Raw genomic sequence first — 22,367 nt, forward strand, 5'->3', positions numbered from 1 at the left:
GTTGTGACAGAAGTGGCAGTTTGGGATAATCTGACTGGGTTGAGATGGCAGGTAGTCGTGGTGGAATGGATGTAAAGGACTATGAGGAGTGGAATAAAGTACAGACAGGGAAAATAAAATGAGAAATAAATAAATGAGAAATAAATGAGAAAATTATAAATGTAGAGAACAACCTTCAACTTGAAGGTGATAAGAGAAGAGTTTTTTCGTAATGTTTAAGTTTAAACAAAGGTGTGACTTAAATGTATTGAGTCCAGTAGTACTGACTAGCAATCTAAACAACATCATTGGATTTAAAATGGCCTGATGATACCCAGTGACTACTTCTCGGCAGCAAAATATAAAACAAATAACTATTAAACACCTTATTAATAACACTTCATTATTAATAATAATCGCTAACAATAAAGAGGCATGCAGAAGTGAGGCTAGGTGAGCTGAGGTAGGAGGAGGAGATGAGACATGGCAAAGGCTTAGCGGAGGCAAGCGAAGTTGAGGCATGGCAGAGGCAAGTGGAGATGGGAGTGAGGAAAGTCCCAATAATTGACTGATTTTAAGTGCCAGGCCAAATTGGGAAGGTTGGGTACAGGGCGAATTGTGGCAGTGGGATCCAGGCCCCAGAGCGGTTTGAGATCAAGGAACGACCCAATGTTGGGACGATTTAAGTGCTGGGCCAGATTGAAAAGATTAGGGTGTTGGGACCGGAGGTGTAACAAGGGCTGATCCAGCCTGGTTCTGCTTGCTGTTCTGAAACTTCTACTCAGGTCTGTGCTGAACTGAGGCTGTGGCCTGCTCCAGCTGTAGTGATGTCTGGCTTTGTGTCTTTCGTAAGACTTCAATTCTGAATGTTATTTGCTTACTTTTATTGTTTGCACATTTTTCCTCTCTGTGCACACTGTGTTTGACTGTTTTTTAATGGTTTCATTTGGTGTTTCTTTGTTTTGTGACTGCCTGTAAAGAGGCAAATCTCAAGGTTGTATGATGTATACATACTTTGATAATAAACGTACTTTGAACTTTTAACTTTGAGAAACAAGTATGGCAAAGACTGTGCGTGATGGATCACTGTTGGTTGTTTGTAAAAATTTGGAACAAATTTTTGGACAAAGCAATGAAGGTACTAATTGGCAAAAAAGGGTGATAGAAAAGAGAATGTCAGGGGAAAAATAGTGTTAAAAGGGTGATAATGGGAAGACCAATTGGAGAAAACTTAGGCTATGTCGACAGTACACCAGATAAATCCATAACCAAAGCTTTTTCTCTTCGCATTTACCCTCCATGCACACTAAAATGGCGCTTTCGTCCCCTGAAACCAGAGCTTTTCAGAAACACTCTCCAGGGTGTGTAATTTTGAAAACGCCGCTTGGCCAGATCACTGTGGACGGGGTAACTGGAGAAATCTGAAAACGCTGTCAGACGGCAGCACGCTATTTCATTGTTTTCTTGAATGCAACCTAACAATTTCAGAACAGACAGCAACGAGACTGAAGTCAGAAGAGTTAGAAATGTACTCACCAAATACTTTGACCCATAACTTACTGAATAAATAAGTATACTGTACTCACTTTGCCCTGTTTTCTGTCCTTGCTCGTATGAAGGTGGTTTACCTATTTATGCAAGTACTTCTCTGACAATAGATGTGTAACAGCCAACTGTAACATTGTATGGAAATACAAGATAACACTGATGCAGACATGTTTTATACATTTGACAAGGGGCTTTATTAATGCAACAGAGTTCGTCAGTTTTTCAATGTTTGTCGTCAGCTGGGTCATACTGTCCGTGAACTCCCTGTCGGTTTTCTCCATACACTCCAGTATTTGTTTTTTTTTACTTTTAAATCCTCCTGTATGAGAGCCAACAGCTGCCCGTCGTTTAAATTTTTCTAGTCTGTAACTGAACAAACACACACCGTCTTTCACAGCGAGGTTCGACACCAAACATGTTGCTTGTTTTTGGTAGTGTCCTGCGCGTGCGCAGTAGGAGGAGTTTCACCAAAATATTCGTTTCAATGTGGACAGAGATACTTTTTAAACCGCCTAGTGTGGATGACTATCATTTTTACACAAAACCAGCGTTTTCAAAATTATCTGGTCTAGTGTGGATGTAGCCTTAGAGGAGCTAAAGAAAAATATTTAAGGAGGATTGGTGACCGAAATAAAATGATTGAAAGCAGTGAGGAATAGAGAAGTTTGACAGCACATTTATTATGTTAATATTTCAGGGTTCAATCTTACCAGAAAAAATAGCAATTGGATTCATTAGCCTTAGTGTCAGAGCCTATGTTCCACCACCACTTAGGTGTTATAAATGTCAGAAATGCGGGCTCGTAGCGGAGGTGTGTAAAGGAAGGCAGAAGTACGGTGGATGTGGAGGAGAACATCTGTATGAGCAGCGTAGGTATGATGAACCAGTAAAATGTTGGGGCCCAGACAATAGCGTAAGGGGGATGTGAAATTTTTTTTAAAAGCAATGGAAATCCAACAAATGAGGGAACAGCATAATGTGACATATATGGAGGTGGTTAGGATAGTAAACAATGAAAGAAGAGTTAAGGAAGGAAATGATTCACGTGCAAATGCAAGACAAGGTCAGTCAGAAAATTCAACATCATTGATGAGTACAGATAAATTAGTTTTATTCATGGCAAATGTTATTAATTGTTCCAGGCAGGCAAAAACTGAAATGGAAAAGATAAAAGTGATAGTGAAGGCAGCAGTGAGGTTTTAGAATATGAGAGAGCTATCATGTGAGAAAGTGCAGGAAAAATGAATTGGAATGATCCAAGTCTTGAGGTTTATTTACAAGGTTACATACTAATCCTATTAATTCTTCAGTAGAATGCCAGAAGTTTAATAGCTAATAGACAGGAATTTATGAGTTATGTGAGGGATTTTGCTGAGAAATCAGATGTGACATGTGTACAAGAAACATGGCTTAATCCAACACTAGATTTTGTAAAGCATTACTGGGAAGGGTAGCACCTCTGGTGGTGGGCTTGTTGTGCTCTGCCCAGGGCGGCTCATCCACCTTTGGTTGCTACTTACCACCTGGGTCTCACTTGTGGCTCCAAGTAACTGATTGCATGCAACAGTGGCCACACCCAGGTACACTGCTTTGACAGGTGGGCTAAACCAGGTGAGAGTAGCCAGGACCCTCTAGCCCTAGTGAGACAAGGATATACCTACTCCAGCATATGAAGCCAGTTCTAGTGGACTGGGCATATGAGATCAACCACAAGATCTAACGGCCAAGAAGGCAGTGCTGCAACGCTTCATGGAGATCGAAGGGCCTGACAAGGCACAGAAGGCATCATGGCTATCCACTGCAGCCAAGGGAGCATCCAATCAGGATGATTTTACATACCATCGGCTCAAGATTTTTGAGGCTGAGAGAGTGAAAGTGCCCCAGTGAAGTGGCTTTTTCACTATAAAACTCCTTCCGCACAGGTTATGCCATCGTCGAAAATGATGGACAACCAACACTAGATTTTGTAATTAATGGTTATGATAGTGCACAAAATAGGAGAGGGGGTGGGTGTGCAACTTTTGTTAAAAGGGGTTTACAATATAGAGAACAAAAGAAAGAAGAACTGGAGCACATAGTAACCTAAGAATGGACAAAGGAAGGTACAGTTAAAATCATTAATATCTCTAATCCTTGTTTAAAAATAGGAATAGGTTTACTGGAGCAAATTGGTACCCAGGGAAATGCAGTTTGGTGTGGGGGTTTTAATGCACACAGCACATTGTGGAGGGGCATGATGACATTAATGAAGCAGTGATAGAGGAACTCGTGGAAAAGGAAAATCTGGTGTGTACAGTACAAATGTTGGAAGTGAGACAAGATTAAATATTAACGCTTGTTTTGAATCAGCTATTGATTTAACATTAGTTATGGACCTTTAGCAGGAAAGTGCTGATGGGAGGTTTTGAAGGAAACTGCAATAGGTAGTGATCATTATGTAGAAGAGGAACAGAAATAGTGATAGATCAGTAAGTATACTGGAACACCAGCTATGTGAAAAGGAGGAAAGTTTAAAGAAATAAGTGATTAGCAATGACAGAATATTGAAGTCAATCAGGATGTGGATCTTTTATGTGACAAGATTGTAGAATGGATAATGACAATGGCAACAATAAGTATACCAAGGAAATGGAATAGGGCCTAAAAGAAAATGGTACCATTGTGGGGAAGCAATAAGACATCGTAATAGAGCATTTAGAAAGTTAAAGGGGACGCACAAAGACCTGGGTTACAAGGAACCATTATGAGAGAACTTGGAAGCTTTAGAAACAGATGGAAATTTTGAGGGTGCATTAAATGTGATGTTCACCATGACAGTTCTTGGAAAAGTAAAAAAAAACATCCCCTGAGAAGGATCAGGTAAGTTTTGATATCTAATTTGAGTGAGGAAGTCATTTTAACGTTATTTAACAACTTCTGGGGAAAAGGAAAAGTACGTAAAGCATGGAAAGAAGCAATCACAGTTCTGATATGCAAACCAGGCAAAAATCCTAATAATCCAGCAAATTATAGACCTTACATTTATGTAAAACCACTAAAAATTGATTAATAAGAGATTGACATTTTACATTGAAACAAAATGGGGTATTTTGAAATATCAGAGTGGGTTAGAAGAGGAAGGGGACAATTTTATGTCCAGAACATGAGGTGAGGAGGGCTCAATTGGACAGAGAAAGCAGTCTTTTCTAATGTAGAGAAAGCATATGATATGATGTGGAAAGAATGTTTGGTCATCAAATTGTATAAATTGGGAATTAGAGGTTGAATGTTAAACTGGATCAAAGATGTTTTAATTGGTAGATCTATCATGGTGCAAGTAAGGAAATCTATGTCAAACAGATTGTGGAAAATGGAACCCTGCAGGGAAGTGTTGTTAGTCCATTATTATTTGCTATAATGATAAATGATATATTTTCTAAATATAATGAAAAGTAAGAAAGTGATTCAAACTTGAGAAAATCTGCAGATGTTGGAAATCCAAAGCAACACATGCAAAATGCTGGAGGAACTCAGCAGGCCCATCAGCATCTATGGAAAAGGGTAAAAAGTTGAAATTTTGGGCCGAGACCCTTCAGCAGGACTGGAAAGAAAGAAGTCAGAGTAATGAGGTGGGGGCGGAGGGGAGGACAAAGTTATAGGTGAAACTAGGAGGGGTGAGGTAAAGAGCTGGGGAGTTGATCGGTGAAAGAAATAAAGATAAAGGGGGAAACTTGACAGGAGTGGGGAGAAGACCATTCCCATTTCGACATGTCAGTCCATGGCTTCCTCCACTGCTATGATGAGGCCACACTCAGGGTGAAGGAGCAACATCTTGTATACCGTCTGGGTAACCTCCAACCTGATGGCATGAACATCGATTTCTCAAACTTCCAGTAATGCCTCCATTTCCTTCACCATTTCCACTCCCATTTCCCTCTCTTATCTTATCTCTTTACTTGCCCATCATCTCCCTCTGGTGCTCCTCCCCCTTCCCTTTCTTCCATGGTCTTCTGTCCTCTCCTATCAGATTCCCCCTTCTCCAGACCTTTATCTCTTTCACCAATCAACTTACCAGCTCTCTACTTCACCCCTCCCCCCCTCTCCCTGTTTCACCTATCACCTACCACCTTGTACTTCTTTCTCCCCTCCCCTCACCTTCTTACTATGACATAATCTTTTTTTTCCAGTCCTAATGAAGGGTCTCGGCATGAAGCATTGACTGTTTACTCTTTTCCATAGATGCTGTCTGGCCTGCTGAGTTCTTCCAGCATTTTTGTACCTGTTGCCAAGGAAGTGCTAAGTGTTCTGAAGTGTTTAACAGGAAAGGAATTGAGAGTTGATCAGAAATCCTTACAGCAATATATAAGATTAATAAGATCAATACTTGACTATGGAAGTATGCTAGATGAATCAGTATCACACAGTATGCTCAAGAAACTGGATACAATTCGAAGTCAAGCACTAAGGTTAATCAGTGGGACAGTAAAGGTAATACCAGTTGTGGCAATGCAGGTGGAGTTGGGAGAGACACCTCTGGAACTGAGAAGGACACAGCTTGTGTTAACATACTGGGTAAACCTCCAAGAGCATGGAGAAGATCATCCAATGAAACAGCTTTTAGATCCATGCTGGGAAAAGGAAAGAAAGAAAATCAGAAGTTTTCATGGACTATGGAAGGAAAAGTGGAAATGACAGGAATTAGTGAGTGCTACAGTGCCTTTTCCTGGGCCGCCTCCATGACTGTGTGATGCACCAGAGATGGATCTTCAATTATTCAAAAGGAGGCAGAAAAATAGAGAAATGATTTTAAATCAAGATATAGTTGAATCTTGGGTAAATAATAATAATTATGGATATTTACAAATATACACAGATGGTTCAAAAATGGTAGTAGGAGATGAGGGGTAGGATTGGTAGCGCCTGGTTTTAACATGAAAAAGCAGGTGAGGATAAATGATGATTTCTCAGTGTATACAAGGGAAATCTCAGCAGTGGGTGGAGAAAGTGAGACCGATGCGAGTTGTAATATTGTCTGATTCAGGCACAACAATCAGGAATCTAAAAGATTTGCATTCAGAGGCAAGACCAGACATTATGTGTGAGATAAGACAAACCATATTTAGACTTAAAATGATGTGACTCTGGATGCATTTTCTGTGGATTTCAGCACATGTTGGTATTTGTGGGAATGAGCAAGTTAGCAAAGGCGGCAACTAGACGAGTAGAAGTGGGCATTCAAATAAATTACAGTAAAGGAGAAATGAAAAAATTATTAACATGAAATCAAAAAGCATGTGGAGAGTACAGTGGGGTGAAGGGAGAACAGGAAGACATCTTTGATATTTAGAAGTGGGATGGTCGAGGAATGCAGGAGGGAGGAGGTGATAATATTTGAGATTGAGGTTTGGACATACGGGGTTAAATAGTACATTGTTTTTAATGAAGAAATGCAATAATGGGAGGTGTGAGTGTTGTAATCAACAAGAAACAGTCGAGTGTATACTAGTGAGGAGTCCAAAGATATAATCAAGAGAGGGGATGGTTGATTTTAAAGTTATCGCGGAATAAAATGCAATTTAACATTAACAATATTTTGCAGAAAGGATCACAGGATTATTACTTTAAATGAATAGTGCAGTTCCTTAAGAATACAGGTCTTTTTCATACAAATATAAATATATAGGATTTAGATATCGTGACCCACGCTCCAGTTCAGAAGGTGGCGGTAGTGTGCCTTAAAGCTGTTTTGCCAACCACCATAAAACCTCAGAAGAAGAGGTTCAGTTCCTGTTCAGACCAAACATCAGAATGGGGGACGAATGTGATCTAAGTGACTTTGACAGTGGAATGATTGTTGGTGCCAGACAGGGTGGTTTGAGTATCTCAGAAACTGCTGATCTCCTCGGATTTTCATGCACAATATTCTCTCGAGTTTACAGAGAATGGCACGAAGAACAAAAAAATACATCCAGTGAGAGGCTGTTATGTGAGTGAGAATGCCATGTCAATGAGAGAGATCAGAGGAGAATGGCCAGACTTGTTCAAGCTGGCAATAAATCAAATGACTACACATTACAACAGTGGTGTGCAGAAGAACATCTCTGAATACACAACATGTTGAACCCTGAAGCAGATGGGTTACAGCAGCAGAAGACCATGAACATATGTTCAGTGGCACTTTTTAGGTACCGCCTGTACCTAATAAAGTGGCCACCAAGTGTACGTAGATTTATATCTACCTCTTTATGCAATCTTAGCAATCCATTGCAAGTTTTATTTCACTTTTATGCTCCTTTATTCACCTTTAATTACTTTTCCACATCCCTTTATTGATTATTGTAGCTGATCAGTTCACTGGATTTCACTTCTTTGTTTTTGGCTTGAAATCCACCTCGTAATTTGTGATGCCTTTGCCTTTGGGTTTATGAAGCAACAGGGCAACACTTCAACCAATCACCAGTACAGGAGTCTCCATAAGTTATCAAGTCATGAACAGTCTTTCATTATTTACTTTTTGAAAACTGACCATAAATTCAAAAATCTACATTTTTTTCTGCTTTTGGAATAAATCCTGTTCCACCCCTCTAATTTATGTATCCTTCTATTGATAACCTCATTGCACAGGCCCAGGTCATAACCAAAAATGTCCTTGAAATGAAGAGGTTGTCAGAAATGCCAGTGATCTTTAAACTGGGTCTAACGAACACTTGATAGAACATAGCGCAGCAAAGGAGCTGTCAGAATTTTGTAATTTGAACAATTCACCTCCATCTGCAGTTTCCCCATCACTTTCACAACCACATTAAAACATTCAGAGACATTACTTGAATGCTGATTCTAAATTTAATAGAATAATAACAAGCATAGAATCGGACCTGAGGTTTACCATTCTACCACGTGCAATGAAAAGTACTCTGGAGTTTGTGCCAGATCTGTAGTCAAAGTCAAAGTGGTGTTTAATGTCACAGGCACAAGTACACGCAATGAAAACTTACTTTTGCAGCAGCATCACAGGCACATAATAGCAGATAAACAGCATTCTGAAGAAAAACATAAATTAAACACAATTACTTTTACAAAAAGAACATTATTAAAACTAAAAATAAACAGCCTATTTTAATGCAAAGTGATCAAAATGCTCAGTGTTGTTAAAACTTTAGTAATTAGGGCTGTGTCTAATTCAGCCTAAAACCAATTGTTTATTTTCAATTGAACAGGCAAAAGGGACACTGTCCTTAAATGTAAAGCCGTGGGAGCTGGTGGTTAGAAGCACTGTGGATGTAGGGGCAGCAGAACTGGAGCACGGTATATGAGGCGATGATCACTCCAGGTCAGACCAGTAGGCTTTGGGGTGGTTTCAGATGGGTCATTGCTCCCAGTGTCTTTTCATTACTTAAATCTGTTTTTAGTCACACATTGCAGGGCCTGATTTAATCTTAGCCCCCGGGGCATTAAACAATGATGGTTGCTCTGGAAATCCATGCAATATGTTGGAGCTGACACTTCCTCCCTTATAACAGGGCTCTCTGTATTCTGTGCTTCTTAAACCGTGGCATGTGCCCAGGATTAGAAACAACGTAACAGATTAAACACAGCTTCCATCCAGCAAAGCACCTTGTACACTGGCAATGCCCAGGGACAGGGTCAGCCCCACAGACGGGACTAACTACAATAGGTAGGAATGAACTCTTTCACTTTCTCTGTGTTCCTTTCTGTAGTTTCCTCTCGGTGTTGCTTACCTATCCTGAATAAGAAATCTTGGAGACAGGAGTGGGGGTGCGGGGGCAGGGAGGAAAAGAGAGAGACACACACATGCCACCAGTTGGTTCTGCAAATCAAATAGTGATAGCTCGGAGTCAGTGTGTAATTGCTCACCTGTGAAGGGCTTGTCACTTTTATGGTAGAATTTGTTAGTCAGTGTGGTTCTCTTACTCGTGTGTGCTCAGGTTCAAAAGTGTCAGAGCCTCACCATTTTCAGAGCAGATTCCCTTCGTGTTATACTTTAGGGGTGTAGTGGCCTGGGGGCACCTGGCATTTCAAGTGAGGCAGCGAGGTTCCTCCTAATGTATCCACCTAACACCATATAACAATCACAGCACGGAAACAGGCCATCTCGGCCCTTCTAATCCATGCTGAACGCTTACTCTCACCTAGTCCCACCTACCTGCTCTCAGCCCATAACCCTCCACTTCTTTCCTGTCCATATACCTATCCAATTTTTTTAAATGACAAAATCAAACCTGCCTCTAACACTTCTACTGGAAGCTCATTCCACACAGCTACCACTCTCTGAGTAAAGAAGTTCCCCCTCGTGTTACCCCTAAACTTTTGCCCCTTAACTATCAACTCATGTCCTCTTGTTTGAATCTCCCCTGCTCTCAATGGAAAAAGCCTATCCACATCAACTCTATCTATCCCCCTCATAATTTTAAATATCTCTATCAAGTCTCCCTTCAACCTTCTATGCTCCAATGAATAGAGACCTAACTTGTTCAGCCTTTCTCTGTAACTTAGGTGCTGAAACCCAGGTAACATTCTAGTAAATCTTCTCTGCAATCTCTCTATTTTGTTGATACCTTTCCTATAATTCGGTGACCAGAACTGTACACAATACTCCAAATTCGGCCTTACCAATGCCTTGTACAATTTTAACATTACATCCCAACTCCTATGCTCTGATTTACAAAGGCCAGCAAACCAAAAGCTTTCTTCACCATCCGGAGCAACAAATCCTCTAAATGCTAGTCACAGCAATCTCGAGTGGTCAAACAGCGCCATGCTGGATGCAGAGAACGGTTCATTTCCTTCCATAGCAGAAGGACAAAGGTGCAGGCAGGGCCATTTCGCCCATCAAGCCTGCTCCACCATTCATTGTGATCATGGCTGATCTTGGACCTCAGCACCATTTTCCTGCACTATCCCATATCACATAATTTTATGAATATCAAGAAAGTGATCGACCTCAGGTTCGAATGAACATAGTGACTGAGCTTCCACTGTCCCTGGGATCAAGGATTCCAAAGACTCAGCACCTCCCTGTGAAAACAGTTCTCCTCATTTCAGTCCTAAAAGGCTGGCCCCTTACTCTGGTCCTGGACTTCTCATCTGAGAAACATCTTTACTGAATCCAGCCTGTTGAACACTGTCAGCTTCAGTGCAATCTCCTCTTGTTGTTTCCAAACTACAGTAAATACCAATGTAATCTACTCAACCTCTCCTCAGATGCCAGCAACCAGTCTTATGATTCTTTGCTGCACTCCCCCTGTGGCATTTTCGTCTTTTCTTGTGGAAGGAGGAGAAAGTGTGCACAATACCCCTAGGTATTCTTTGTTTTCTGTCCAGTGAACACCACCCATCTGACTAGAATCTTCCTGTAGTATTTGTGAAGAGCAGCCAATAGGCCTGGGCCTGAGCTACTTGTATCTGTGGCAGAAAAGGCCCCAGCCGGGGAGTGCGCGTGTGCTAGAGCAATACACCCAACCACCTCAACCCAGAAACCCATGAGGATTGAGCTCCTGCACGGAGGTGGGGGTGTTGGTAAATGCTAGCTACATCAGGACAATGTAAATGGAAGATGTGTGAGACTGGTTTAAGATGGCGCTGGTGGACCTCTGCGACTCCAGGCTGGTGCCTAACGAAACAAGGATAGCAACTAAATACTTTGTTGACCACACTTGCTCTGGCAAACGATCATCGTAAGCAATAGTCTGTAACTTCCCTTTGGACTTGGAGGCAATTCGATGTGGCAGAACTGAGGCAAGGTGAGGCGGCGGGCCCATCGCCGATTGTGTGGAAGAGAATGAAAGATCGGGCACAGGGTCCAGGCGTCAGGCATCAGAGCATATCGACGGAACTTAACACTATGTTCGGACGGAGATTCACAGGCCAAATCGAGGCGGCGAAGTCCAGTGTATCTAAGTAGCAGAACCCGTTGTTCAGACGGAGATTTTAGCGCCGGGCTAGATTGAAGAGGTCAAGGTGGTGAGGAGCGATCCACTTCAGATCGCTGCATGAAGTGGCAGAACCTGATGTTCAGGTGGAGAGTTAAGATTGAAACGGTCATGGTGTTGGGTACGATTAAGATCGGTGCTCCACGACGTTTACTCGGCTTTGGCTGAACTATGGGCCTCGGTCTTGGACGCTCTTGCAGACTTCGGTTCAGAAACACTATTTGCTTGTGGTTACTGTTTGCATGGTGCTTTTTCTCCATTGCACATTGGGTTTTCGAAAGCCTTTCTATGGGGTATTTTATTCTATAGTGGGCATGATGTGGTTTTTATTCTCTGCACATCGGGAGTCAGACAGTCGTTTTTATATATATGGGGTTTTATTTTTGGGTTTCTTTGTTTCGTCGCTGCCTGCTAGGAGACTAATCTTAAGGTTATATAATTTATACATACTTTGATAATAAATATACTAATCTGCTGAACATGTGGGGGAAGGTTTTCCTTTGGCAGAAGACTGCTGCCCTCGGCTTCACTGTGTGTTCCAGCGTGTCCTTATGGAAGGCCCATTCTCACACTTCAGCACGGTATCGGGACTGTACAAGCACAAAACTGTGCAGGGGCAATGCCAGCACACTACAGGAGTGCCCCAGTAGAGTATAGGGACTCTCAGCACAGGCAGGTAACTACACTCACATGATGGCTTTGGCAGTCAGTGAGGATCGGCCTCCATCTGTTCTCTATCATCAGTATGGTTACAACCACTTAGGTATCTTTGGCAAGCATTCAGGGCAATTGATAATTTAAACAGATAAAAACATATATCAGTTTTCTTTATATTTAATAAAGCCTTACAACACAACCATGCACTAACTGCCAATTTGTGGGTTGTAGTCGGAGGCGGTGTCTTTGCACCTGTAACCCAATCTAGTCTCTGTGCTGGACTGGGTCCTCCTTGCTGTCCTGATCTAGTCAACCAATCTTCAGATTTACTGGACATTGTGTAGTTTGTTAGCATTTTGACACATTCTCTGCTTTGCCATTTAGTAGAGCTTAATAGCCACAGAACTGAAGTTCTCCTCCAACATTGTCCAAAACTGTCCCACGTTAATAATGTTCAAGTCTAGATCCTGGAAATGGTGAGCAAACTCGCTTCACATGAGTCTATCTCAGTGAAAGCAGGCATCAGTGATCAGAATCAGAATCAGAGTCAGGTTTATTATCAGCAGCATGTGTTGTGAAATTTGTTAACTTAGCAGCAGCAGTTCAATGCAATACATAATATAGCAGAGAGAGAAAAAAGTAATAAATAAAATAAAACATAATAATAAATAAACAAGTAAATGAATTTTGAATATTGAATAGATTATTAAGAAATGTACAAAACAGAAATACTGTATATTAAAAAAGTGAGGTAGTGTCCAAAGCTTCAATGTTCATTTAGGAATTGGATGGCAGAGGGGAAGAAGCTGTTCCTGAATCGCTGAGTGTGTGCCTTTAGGCTTCTGTACCTCCTCCCTGATGGTAACAGTGAGAAAAGGGCATGCCCTGGGTGCTGGACGTCCTTAATAATGGACGCTGCCTTCCTGAGACAACGTTCCTTAAAGATGTCCTGGGTACTTTGTAGGCTAGTACCCAAGATGGAGCTGACTAAATTTACAACCTTCTGCATCTTCGTTTGGTCCTGTGCAGTAGCCCCTCCATACCAGACAGTGATGCAGCCTGTCAGAATGCTCTCCATGGTACAACTATAGAAGTTTTTGAGTGTATTTGCTGACATGCCAAATCGCTTCAAACTCCTAATAGTGTATAGCCACTGTCTTGCCTTCTTTATGACTACATCAATAGGTTGACACTAGGTTAGATCCTCAGATCTTGACACCCAGGAACTTGAAGCTGCTCACTCTCTCCACTTCTGATCCTGTTATAGTCCAGTCTGTAGCCGGCATTCTGGGTCTTGATCCGGTCCGCGGACTCTGGGTCTTGTAGCCGTCCCTCCTTTCACCCTTAAGCCCAAATAGGGTCATCTTGGCTTAAGGAGGCGCACCTGAGACCTATCGGCTGCCAGGTATATATAAGGGGCTCTGGGACTGATTGGGGTTGGGGTGTGGGTGCTGTTTGCCTGGCTAGGAGTACCCACTGTTAATCATCTAGTTCTGGAAGTCTGTTCTTGTAGTCACCCTGGACTGAGCTCCCTTCTGATCCCTTGCCGCTGTTGGGTAAGCAGACTGGACTGTTGTTGCCTGGTGGGGGGGGGGGGGGACTCTGACCCTTTCCTACCCCTCTCTTCTGATGGGTTGTGCCCTGTGACCTGCCCAGGCCCCTGTGTTCCTGCCTGGGAGGCTGGGCCCTGCCCAGGAGTAATGTGGCCTGCCCAGGGGGCTATCCTCCCAGCATTCCTTGTCCCATAGACCCATCCTTTAGCCTAGCCAGGGTCCGGCCTTTGCCATGAACTCTCTGAACCCCTGGATCACCATTGCATGCCACGGTCTCCCCATCTTGTTCTATCCTTTAGTTGTTCCTGTCCTGCCCCTGGTACTTCAGTGCCTGTGTCCTGCATTTGGGTCCAGTCTCCATGTCCCCTTGTGACAGTTCCCTCTGAGGTTTGTTATGTGTTCCTTTGTCTTACTCTTTCTGAAGTCCACAATCAGCTCTTTTGTCTTACTGATGTTGAGTGCCAGGTTGTTGCTGCGGCACCATTCCACTAGCTGGTACATCTCACTCCTGTACACCCCCTCATCACCACCTGAGATTCTACTAACAATGGTTGTATTGTCAGCAAATTTATAGATGGTATTTGAGCTCTGCCTAGCCACACAGTCATGGGTATAGAGAGAGTAGAGCAGTGGGCTAAGCACACACCCCTGAGGTGCACCAGTGTTGATCATCAGTGAAGAGGTTATATTATCACCAATCTGCACAGTAATGAAGTTCACCATCCCCTTAAAAGCAACAGCTCAGATTTTGTTTTGCTGTGGAATAGGGTGCTTGAAGATCAAGGCCTCAAACCTGTACAAACCTTATAGTTTGGCAAAGGGAGGTAGCCTCTATCCTTCTACCTGTGCCTGACACCTTGATGACCTAAAGCAGTTATCCTGAAGCATTGGAATAATAACACCAATGCTGTTGCTGTAAATTCCTGGAAATATGTTAAATCTGACATGGGATGACGTGAACGTAGGAATAGAGGAATCCCAAGCCAACATGAAAAGATGAAACATCCATACTGACTCCTTGGAATTTCTGGTCCATGAGCCCTCAATGAGGAGAGGGGCTTTAGGAATCTTGTTGATAACCTTAAATCCTTGCATTGGGAGCACACAGAACCCAGGTGTAAATGCCAGAAAAAGAGTGTGAGCTCATAAACTATCCACCTACCCATCTGTGGGGCAGGAGATGCCTGATGGTCTACGCTTCCTGCTTTGGCCTCGGCAGTCATCTCGACACCCATAGAACAGGAGTGGAAGCAAAGTATCCTTGATCCTGTGGGACTGCCGAAGATAAGGGTAATAATACCAACTGTCAGAAAATGTCCGTCTTGGCAAATGCTGCATTGTGATGTAGATTTTGGTGCGAATGTAGTTTTTGTAGGTAGTAGGTTTGCCGATGACACCAAAATTGGTGATACGGTGGACAATGAAAAAAATTGTATAAGGTTACAACAGGATGTAGATCAACCAAGAAAGAGGGCCAAAGAAAGATCGATGGAATTTAATTCGTTGCATTTTGGTAAGTTAAGTAAATTTGGTAAGCAGGACTTGCAGATTAAGTGGTAGGGGATGTCATATTATAAGTGTACAAGTTATTGATGAAACCACATTTAGAATATCGTGTGCAGTTCTGGTTGCCCTGCTATAGGAAAGATATGATTAAGCTAGCAAATGGGTGCAGAAAAAATTCTCAAAGATGTTAACAAGGCTGGAGGGCTTGAGCTATAAGAAGATGCTGACATTGTTTTCCTTGAAGTGAAGGAGGCTGAGTGGCGACCTTATAGAGGCTTATAAACTCATGAGAGGCATAGATAAAGTAATTGGTCGGTCTATGTACATCAGTTGGCAGGGGTATTTGCAAACACTTAAGAGATCCCTATTTCAGGCTTTGGTTCTCTCCTGCTTTAAGAAGATCCAAGCATCTCATCACAGTACCCAAGTAAAACAGGATAACATGCCTTAATGACTGCCTCCCAGTGGCTTTAACATATACCATCATGAAGTGCTTTGAGAAGCTGGCCATGGCACACCAACTCCAGCTTTCCAGACAACTGTCTGTGGCTGGCACCATCCCCCTGGCTCTACACTCGTCACTGGAGCTTCTGGTCAGTGAAGAACCCATGTTAGACAATTGTCTATGGACTACAGTTCTGCCTTCAATATTGTTATTCCAAGCAAGCTCATTACCAAACTCCAGAAACTGGGAGCTAATGCTTCTTTCTGCAGCTAGATTCTTGACTTCCTGACCAATGGACCACAATCAATAAGGATAGGCAGCAGCACCTCTGCCACAATTATTCTAAGCACTGGTACTCCACAAGGTTGCATTCTACTCCCTGGATGTCCAGATTCTGCTTGAACTCTGCCTACAAGTTTTCAGATGATACCATTGTAGTGAACCACAGCACAAAGAACAAGTCAGAGTACAGGAAGGAGACGGGGAGCTTAGTAACATGGTGTCGTCATGACAACAACCTTTCTCTCACGTCAACAAAAGATTTGGTCATTGACTTAAGCAAAGAGGTCGGTGCACATGCTCCTGTCTACATCAATGCCACTGAGATTGAGGTGTTGAGAGCTTCAAGTTCCTAATCGGTGCTGGTCCAATCATGTTCATATCATGGCCAAGAAAGCTCACCAATACCTCTACTTCCTCAGAAGGTTGAAGAAATTCAGCATGTCCCCATAGACTCTTACCAATTTTTATTGATGCACCACAGAAAGCAACTATCCAGGTACATATTGGCTTGTTATGGAAACTGCAGAGTTGTTCAGTATCCTGTGTTGTTCAGTGCATCACAGGAACGAGCCTCCCCTCTATGGACTCTGTCTATATTCTGTGTTGCCTCTGTAGGTCTATGCAAATATAAACAGCAGAGGCATTTTATGTTTAAGAAAAACCATAGCAACTCATGTATTGTACTTCAAACACTGAACACAAAGCACGGTTTAAAAAAAATTTTACATAATTATGTTGTCACATCAGACCAAGTGAACTCAAACAATGTTGGTGGTTGTGAATTATGTATATTTCCACCAATTGTATTACCCTACACAGGACCTTGCAACCCCCCCCCCCCCACCCCCAAGAATTCACTAAAACCAATATTATGAGCTTGTCTGGAGCTTGAATGAGCTGCCCGGCTCGGGTCCTGTGTTCTATGGCTGGAGGAACAGCAGGTGCCTCTGGCTTGTCCAGAGGTGTGTTGACACACTCATCTTGTGACGTCAGGGGCATGGTAGCGGAATCCTAATCTTGGTGGGCTAGCTTAAAGTGATCTGCCAAAATACATTCAGGTTTATCCTCTCATCTATGATAAAAGTCTTTTCTCTCTGTTCCAAAATGCAGAACAGGCCATCATAAAGGGGTCTAAGGTGTGCATCATGGCAGACAAAAGCAAAGGTTGAATTTAGACAACAAGAACCCAAGAGTGCTGTATACCATGATGGGAGGTAGTAATTGGTGAAAGGAATTGAATTTGCTGAGAGGGTGGAATGCTGTTGAGAGGCCAACCTGGTGGGTTGTAGTGTCAGGAATAAAATCACCTGGCATTTGTAATGGCTGCCTGTATTCCAACTCAGCCATGGACAACTGCAGGTCCTCTTGGAGCTGCTCTGAGCTCCAGCAGGACCCACAGGAGAGGATCATGCCAACACTCATCCATCAGGGAAGTCCTCAGAGCAGCCTTTAAGGAGCAGTGAAACCGCTTGCATAGGCCACTGGACTGTGGTGTGATGTAGCCTTACGCTGAGGTTCTGGGCCATCGCAGTAGGCCATTGGACTGTGGGTGATTCGCTGTGGTGTGATGTAGCCTAACGCTGAGGTTCTGGGCCATCGCAGTAGGCCATTGGACTGTGGGTGATTCGCTGAGGTGTGATGTAGCCTAACGCTGAGGTTCTGGGCCATCGCAGTAGGCCAATGGGACTGTGGGTAATTTGCTGTGGTGTGATGTAGCCTAACGCTGAGGTTCTGGGCCATCGCAGTAGGCCATTGGACTGTGGGAGATTTGCTGTGGTGTGATGTAGCCTAACGCTGAGGTTCTGGGCCATCGCAGTAGGCCATTGGACTGTGGGTGATTCGCTGTGGTGTGATGTAGCCTAACACTGAGGTTCTGGGCCAACGCAGCCCAGAGGTCTGATGTGAATATGGTCAGTAGAAACATCAGATGGGGTGCCAACCCAAGCAACCCAGGTACTGATGAACACCCGAGCCACGTCTGCGGCCATCATAGACACTAGAGGGACGACTCTGGCCTCCTGGTAGCACAGTCCACCATGGTAAGGAGATGCGAGAAACTGTGGGAGAGGGGAAGAGACTCCCTCTTCCACAAGGTCCACATTGACATGGTCAAACTGTTGCTCAGGGACCTCAAAAGGTACCAGTGGCACTTGAGCATGACGCTTAATTTTTACCTACTGGAACTCCACACAGACTGCTGTCCAATCACACACGCCCTCTCTCAGGCTGTGCCACACAAACCTTAGTGCAACCAGTTTCTGTGAGGCCTTCTGACCCGGATGAGAGAGGCCATGAATGCAGTCAAGAACAGTCCACCTCCAGTGTGTGGGCACTCTGGAGAGAGAGCGACCTGTTGGGATACTGCATAGGAGAGAAACCCCAGCTTCCCTGAAATTAATATCAGCCAAACACGGGCCCATAAACTGCTGTTCGGTAAGCCTGGTCCTCTGGGTCAGTAACTTGGTTGGCTGTCATGATGGCATCGTCACCTCCAACCCCTATGTGTACAGCCTCAACGGCTGGCCTTCAGAGGCGATCAGCCATGTCATTATTTTTCCCCTTGATATGTTGTATATCAGTTATGAACTGGGATATGTAGGCTAGTTGACATTGTCGCCATGCAGACCAAAGGTCTGATATTTTGCCCATTGCGTGCATGAGGTCAACAAATGCTGTGAAATGGCAACCATCGAGAAAAAAACAAAAATGGCGGATAACATGGTACTTGTAATGGCTGCCCATATACCAACTCAGCCGTGAATGACTACAGGTCCTCTTTTGGAGCTGCTCTGAGCCCCAGCAGGACCCATGGGAGATGATCATGCCAACACTCATCCATCAGGGAAGTCCTCAGAGCAGCCTTTAAGGAGCAGTGAAACCACTTGCATAGGCCATTGAACTGCGGGTGATACGCCGTGGGGTGATGTAGCCTGACGCTGAGGTTTTGGGCCATCGCAGACACCAAGAAGCTCACGATCAAAAATGCAGTACTTCCTTTCGGGGAGTGGGGGAGGGCGGAGCTGCCAGCCAAACTAGGTTCATGCACAGCACCCACAGTGTAGTCTGAAGTGTCAATAGTAATGGCTATATGTGCATTGGATGCACCAGTAGGGTCGCATTGGAAAAACCTTGTTTGCATCATCAAGTTCCCTGGTCATGTCCACTTCTCATCTAGCACATAATTCCCTGAAACTTCCGTTGTCTCCAACAGGAAACCACCATCAAGCACATCTTCCCTACACCACCCCCCCCCCCCAATCTTCTGTTTCCTGCAGGGATCGCTCCATACACGACTGACTCTCTGGTCCATTTGTCCCTCACCACCGATCTCCCACTTGGTACTTATCCTTGCAAATGGAACAAGTGCTACACCTGCCCCTACACCTCCTCCCTCACTACCATTCAGGGCCTCAAACAGTCCTTCCAGGTGAGGTGATACTTCACCTGTGAGTCTGTTGGGGTCATCTGCTATGTCTGGTGCTCCCAAAGTGGCCTCCTGTCTCCCAGTGAGACCCGATGTAGATTGGGAGACCACTTTGCCAAGCATTTATGCTCCATCTAACTGGAAAAAGTGGGATCACCCAGTGGCCACCTATTCTAATTCTACTTCCCATTCCCATCTGACATGTCAGTCCATGGCCTCCTCTACTGCTGTGATGAAGGCCACACTCAGGTTGGAGGAGCAACACCTTATATTTCATCTGGGTAGCCTCCAAACTGATGGTATGAACATTGATTTCTCTAACTTCCAGTAATGCTCCCCCTTCACCATTTCCCATCTCCATTTCCCCCTCTCACCTTGTCTCCTTACCTGCCCATCACCTCACTCTGGTGCTCCTCCCCCTTCCTTTTCTTCCAAGGCCTTCTGTCCTCTCCTATCAGATTCCCCCTTCTCCTTTATCTCTTTCACCAATCAACTTCCCAGCTTTTAACTTCAACCCTCCCCCCTTCTATTTTCGCTTAACCTATCACCTGCTACCTTGTATTTCTTCCTCGCCCCCCTCCTTTTTACCCTGACTTCTCATCTTTTCTCTCCAGCCCTGATGAAGGGTCTCAGCCTGAAATGTCGATTGTTTACTCTGGCCTGCTGAGTTCCTCCTGCATTTTACGTATGTTGCTCTGTGGTTGCCAGCTTTTCTGGGTCCAGTCTATGCATACAAGCATGGACTGGTGTGCCAGTTGTAGAAATGTGGTGCTTGACCCCATGTTTTGTGACTGTCGTGCAGAATGTGGGCTTGGTGAGGTTTGGGAATCCACCCAGCAGTCGAGTAAAATCACACGCGGTGGTGCACGTGCTGGACAGAGTCGATGTGGGGAACTTACTGGGGGGGGGGGGTGCGGGTAGGGTAATGACCCAAAATCCTCGACATCCACAAGCCAGTAGTTCTTAAAATCGACTAATAGCCGTTGAACACGCAGGAAATCTGCATTGAGCAGAGGTCTAGCCACTTTAACCAGGTAGAAGCCCCCCCTCCCCCCACCCCCAGGTAACGTCGTCCAACAACAAAGCAGAGCATCACCCATTGTGTCCTATAAGTCAGAATCATGCTTCCTTTGCTGGCCTCCTGCGAGGTTTCATTGTGCTTTGCCTTCTCATCAATGGGTGATGCTGGCAGCACACTCACCTGAGCACCCTTGTTACACAGGGAGTGTCACCCTGAAAGGATGTTTCAGAACAGTGGACAACCCTGGAAGCTGGAACCCATGGTGTTCACAGACTTCTGATGTCCTGATACGCTGGCACTGTCGAAGCTGCAATGGAGGTGTAATTTGTTAGCGTTCATACCAAAGCGAGCATGGTAAAAACATAGACCCAGCGCCATCTGTTTCGCAGATGCAGGCATACCTCCTCTTTTCCCTACCTCAATAAGCCCAGTCGGTGGCTGTGACTTACGTATATTTCCACCTATTATATTACCCTATGCTTCAATAAAGCTGCCAGCATAATCCACCCAACAAAGATACAAACGCCTGAATTCACGTACTACCAGGCTTAAGGATAGCTTCCATCCTGCTGTTATCAGACTCTTGAATGGACCTCTTATAAGATAAGATGGACTCTTGACCTCACAATCTACCTCATTATGATCTTTCACTTTATCAATTACCTGTACTCCCCTTTTTTGGTAGCTTTTATACTTTTTTCTGTATTATTATTGTTTTACCTTATTCTAGTTCAATCCACTATGTAATAATTTGATCTGTATGAACAATATGCAAGGCAAGTTTTTCACTGCATCTTGGTACAATAATAATGGTAATAATAATACCAATATTTCAATACCAATAACCATACCAAAGTAGGGAGGATCAAAGACTGAAGGGTATCAGTTAAGGAAAGAATTACAAGGGTCCTGAGGGGCAGGTTTTTCCACACAGAAAGTGGTGGGCAAGTGGAATGAGGTTCTAGAGGAAGTGCTAGGAACAGGTACTATTACAATGTTTAAAAGTTATTTAGACAGCTACATGGACAGGAAGGATTGAGAGGGATGGGCCAAATGAAGGGAAATGTGACTACTTCAGATTGGCAACTTAACTGGCATTGATGAGTTGGGCTGACAGGCCTGTTTCTGTGCTGTATAATGCCATTGACTTTTACAATGATATAAAAGAAGATGATAAAGCTGTAGCACAAAGACTTGGCTATTTATGGAAAGGTATCTTTATCACTGAAGGTTGTTTGGAGAAGGTTGACAAAAATGATCTTGGATAGAGAGCAATTGTTTTATGATAAAAGGTAGAAGCAGTTGATTCTGTACTATTGAAGAATGATTGAGGATGTTTCCAATAGTGGGAGAGTCTAGGACCAGAAGGCACAGCATCAGAATAGAAGGACGTTCCTTTAGGACAGAGATGAGGAGTGATTTCTTTAACCAGACAATGGTGAATCTGCAGAATTCATTGCCACGGATGGCCATGAAGGCCAAGTCATTGAGTTTATTTAAAGCAGAGGTTGATGGGTTCTTGATTAGTAAGGACATCTAAGGTTACGTGAAGAAGGCAGGAGAATGATGTTGAGAGGGAAATAAATCAGCCATGATCAAATGGGAGAGCAGACTAGTTGAGCCCAATTTCCTAATTCTGCTCTTATGTCTTATGGTCTTTATCAAGACTGAGGTTAGTTAGTGAATGAAGAAAAATTCAAGGAAGAAAGTTGGGTCAGATATGAAATATGAACAAGCTTGAAGGGCTGAATTGCCTACTCCTCCTCCTTTCTCATATGGTCTCATGAAACAATAGAAGCATGGAGGCCAGTGACCAGTAGTTTGCCTCAGGGGTCTGTTCTGGGACCCCTCCTCTTTGTGATTTTTATAAATGACCTGGATGAGGAAGTGGAGTGATGGGTTAGTAAATTTGCTGATGACACAAAGGTTAGAGGTGTTGTGGATGGTGTGGAGGGCTGTCAGAGGTTACAGCGGGACATTGATAGGATGCAAAACTGGGCTGAGAAGTGGCTGATGGAGTTCA

The 22,367-nt window shown here is 43.7% G+C and overlaps 1 protein-coding gene across 7 annotated transcripts in view; it reads left to right on the forward strand.

The window, feature by feature from the left end:
- LOC132385223 (ATP-sensitive inward rectifier potassium channel 1-like) overlaps positions 1-22,367 on the forward strand; it is an 85,759-nt gene that overhangs the window by 34,846 nt on the left and 28,546 nt on the right. For 2 of the 7 annotated variants that reach the window (XM_059957176.1, XM_059957180.1), the window contains exon 1: positions 9,043-9,181. The exons of 3 other annotated variants lie outside the window; for them this stretch is intronic. The gene's annotated coding sequence lies outside the window, so the exon portion shown is untranslated. Of the gene's footprint in view, positions 1-8,745; positions 8,837-9,042; positions 9,182-22,367 lie in introns of those variants that run through there. 2 more of the 7 variants (XM_059957177.1, XM_059957179.1) reach the window with 2 other exon arrangements.

Source organism: Hypanus sabinus, chromosome X2, assembly GCF_030144855.1.
Source record: "Hypanus sabinus isolate sHypSab1 chromosome X2, sHypSab1.hap1, whole genome shotgun sequence".
Classification (NCBI taxonomy): Eukaryota; Metazoa; Chordata; class Chondrichthyes; order Myliobatiformes; family Dasyatidae; genus Hypanus; species Hypanus sabinus.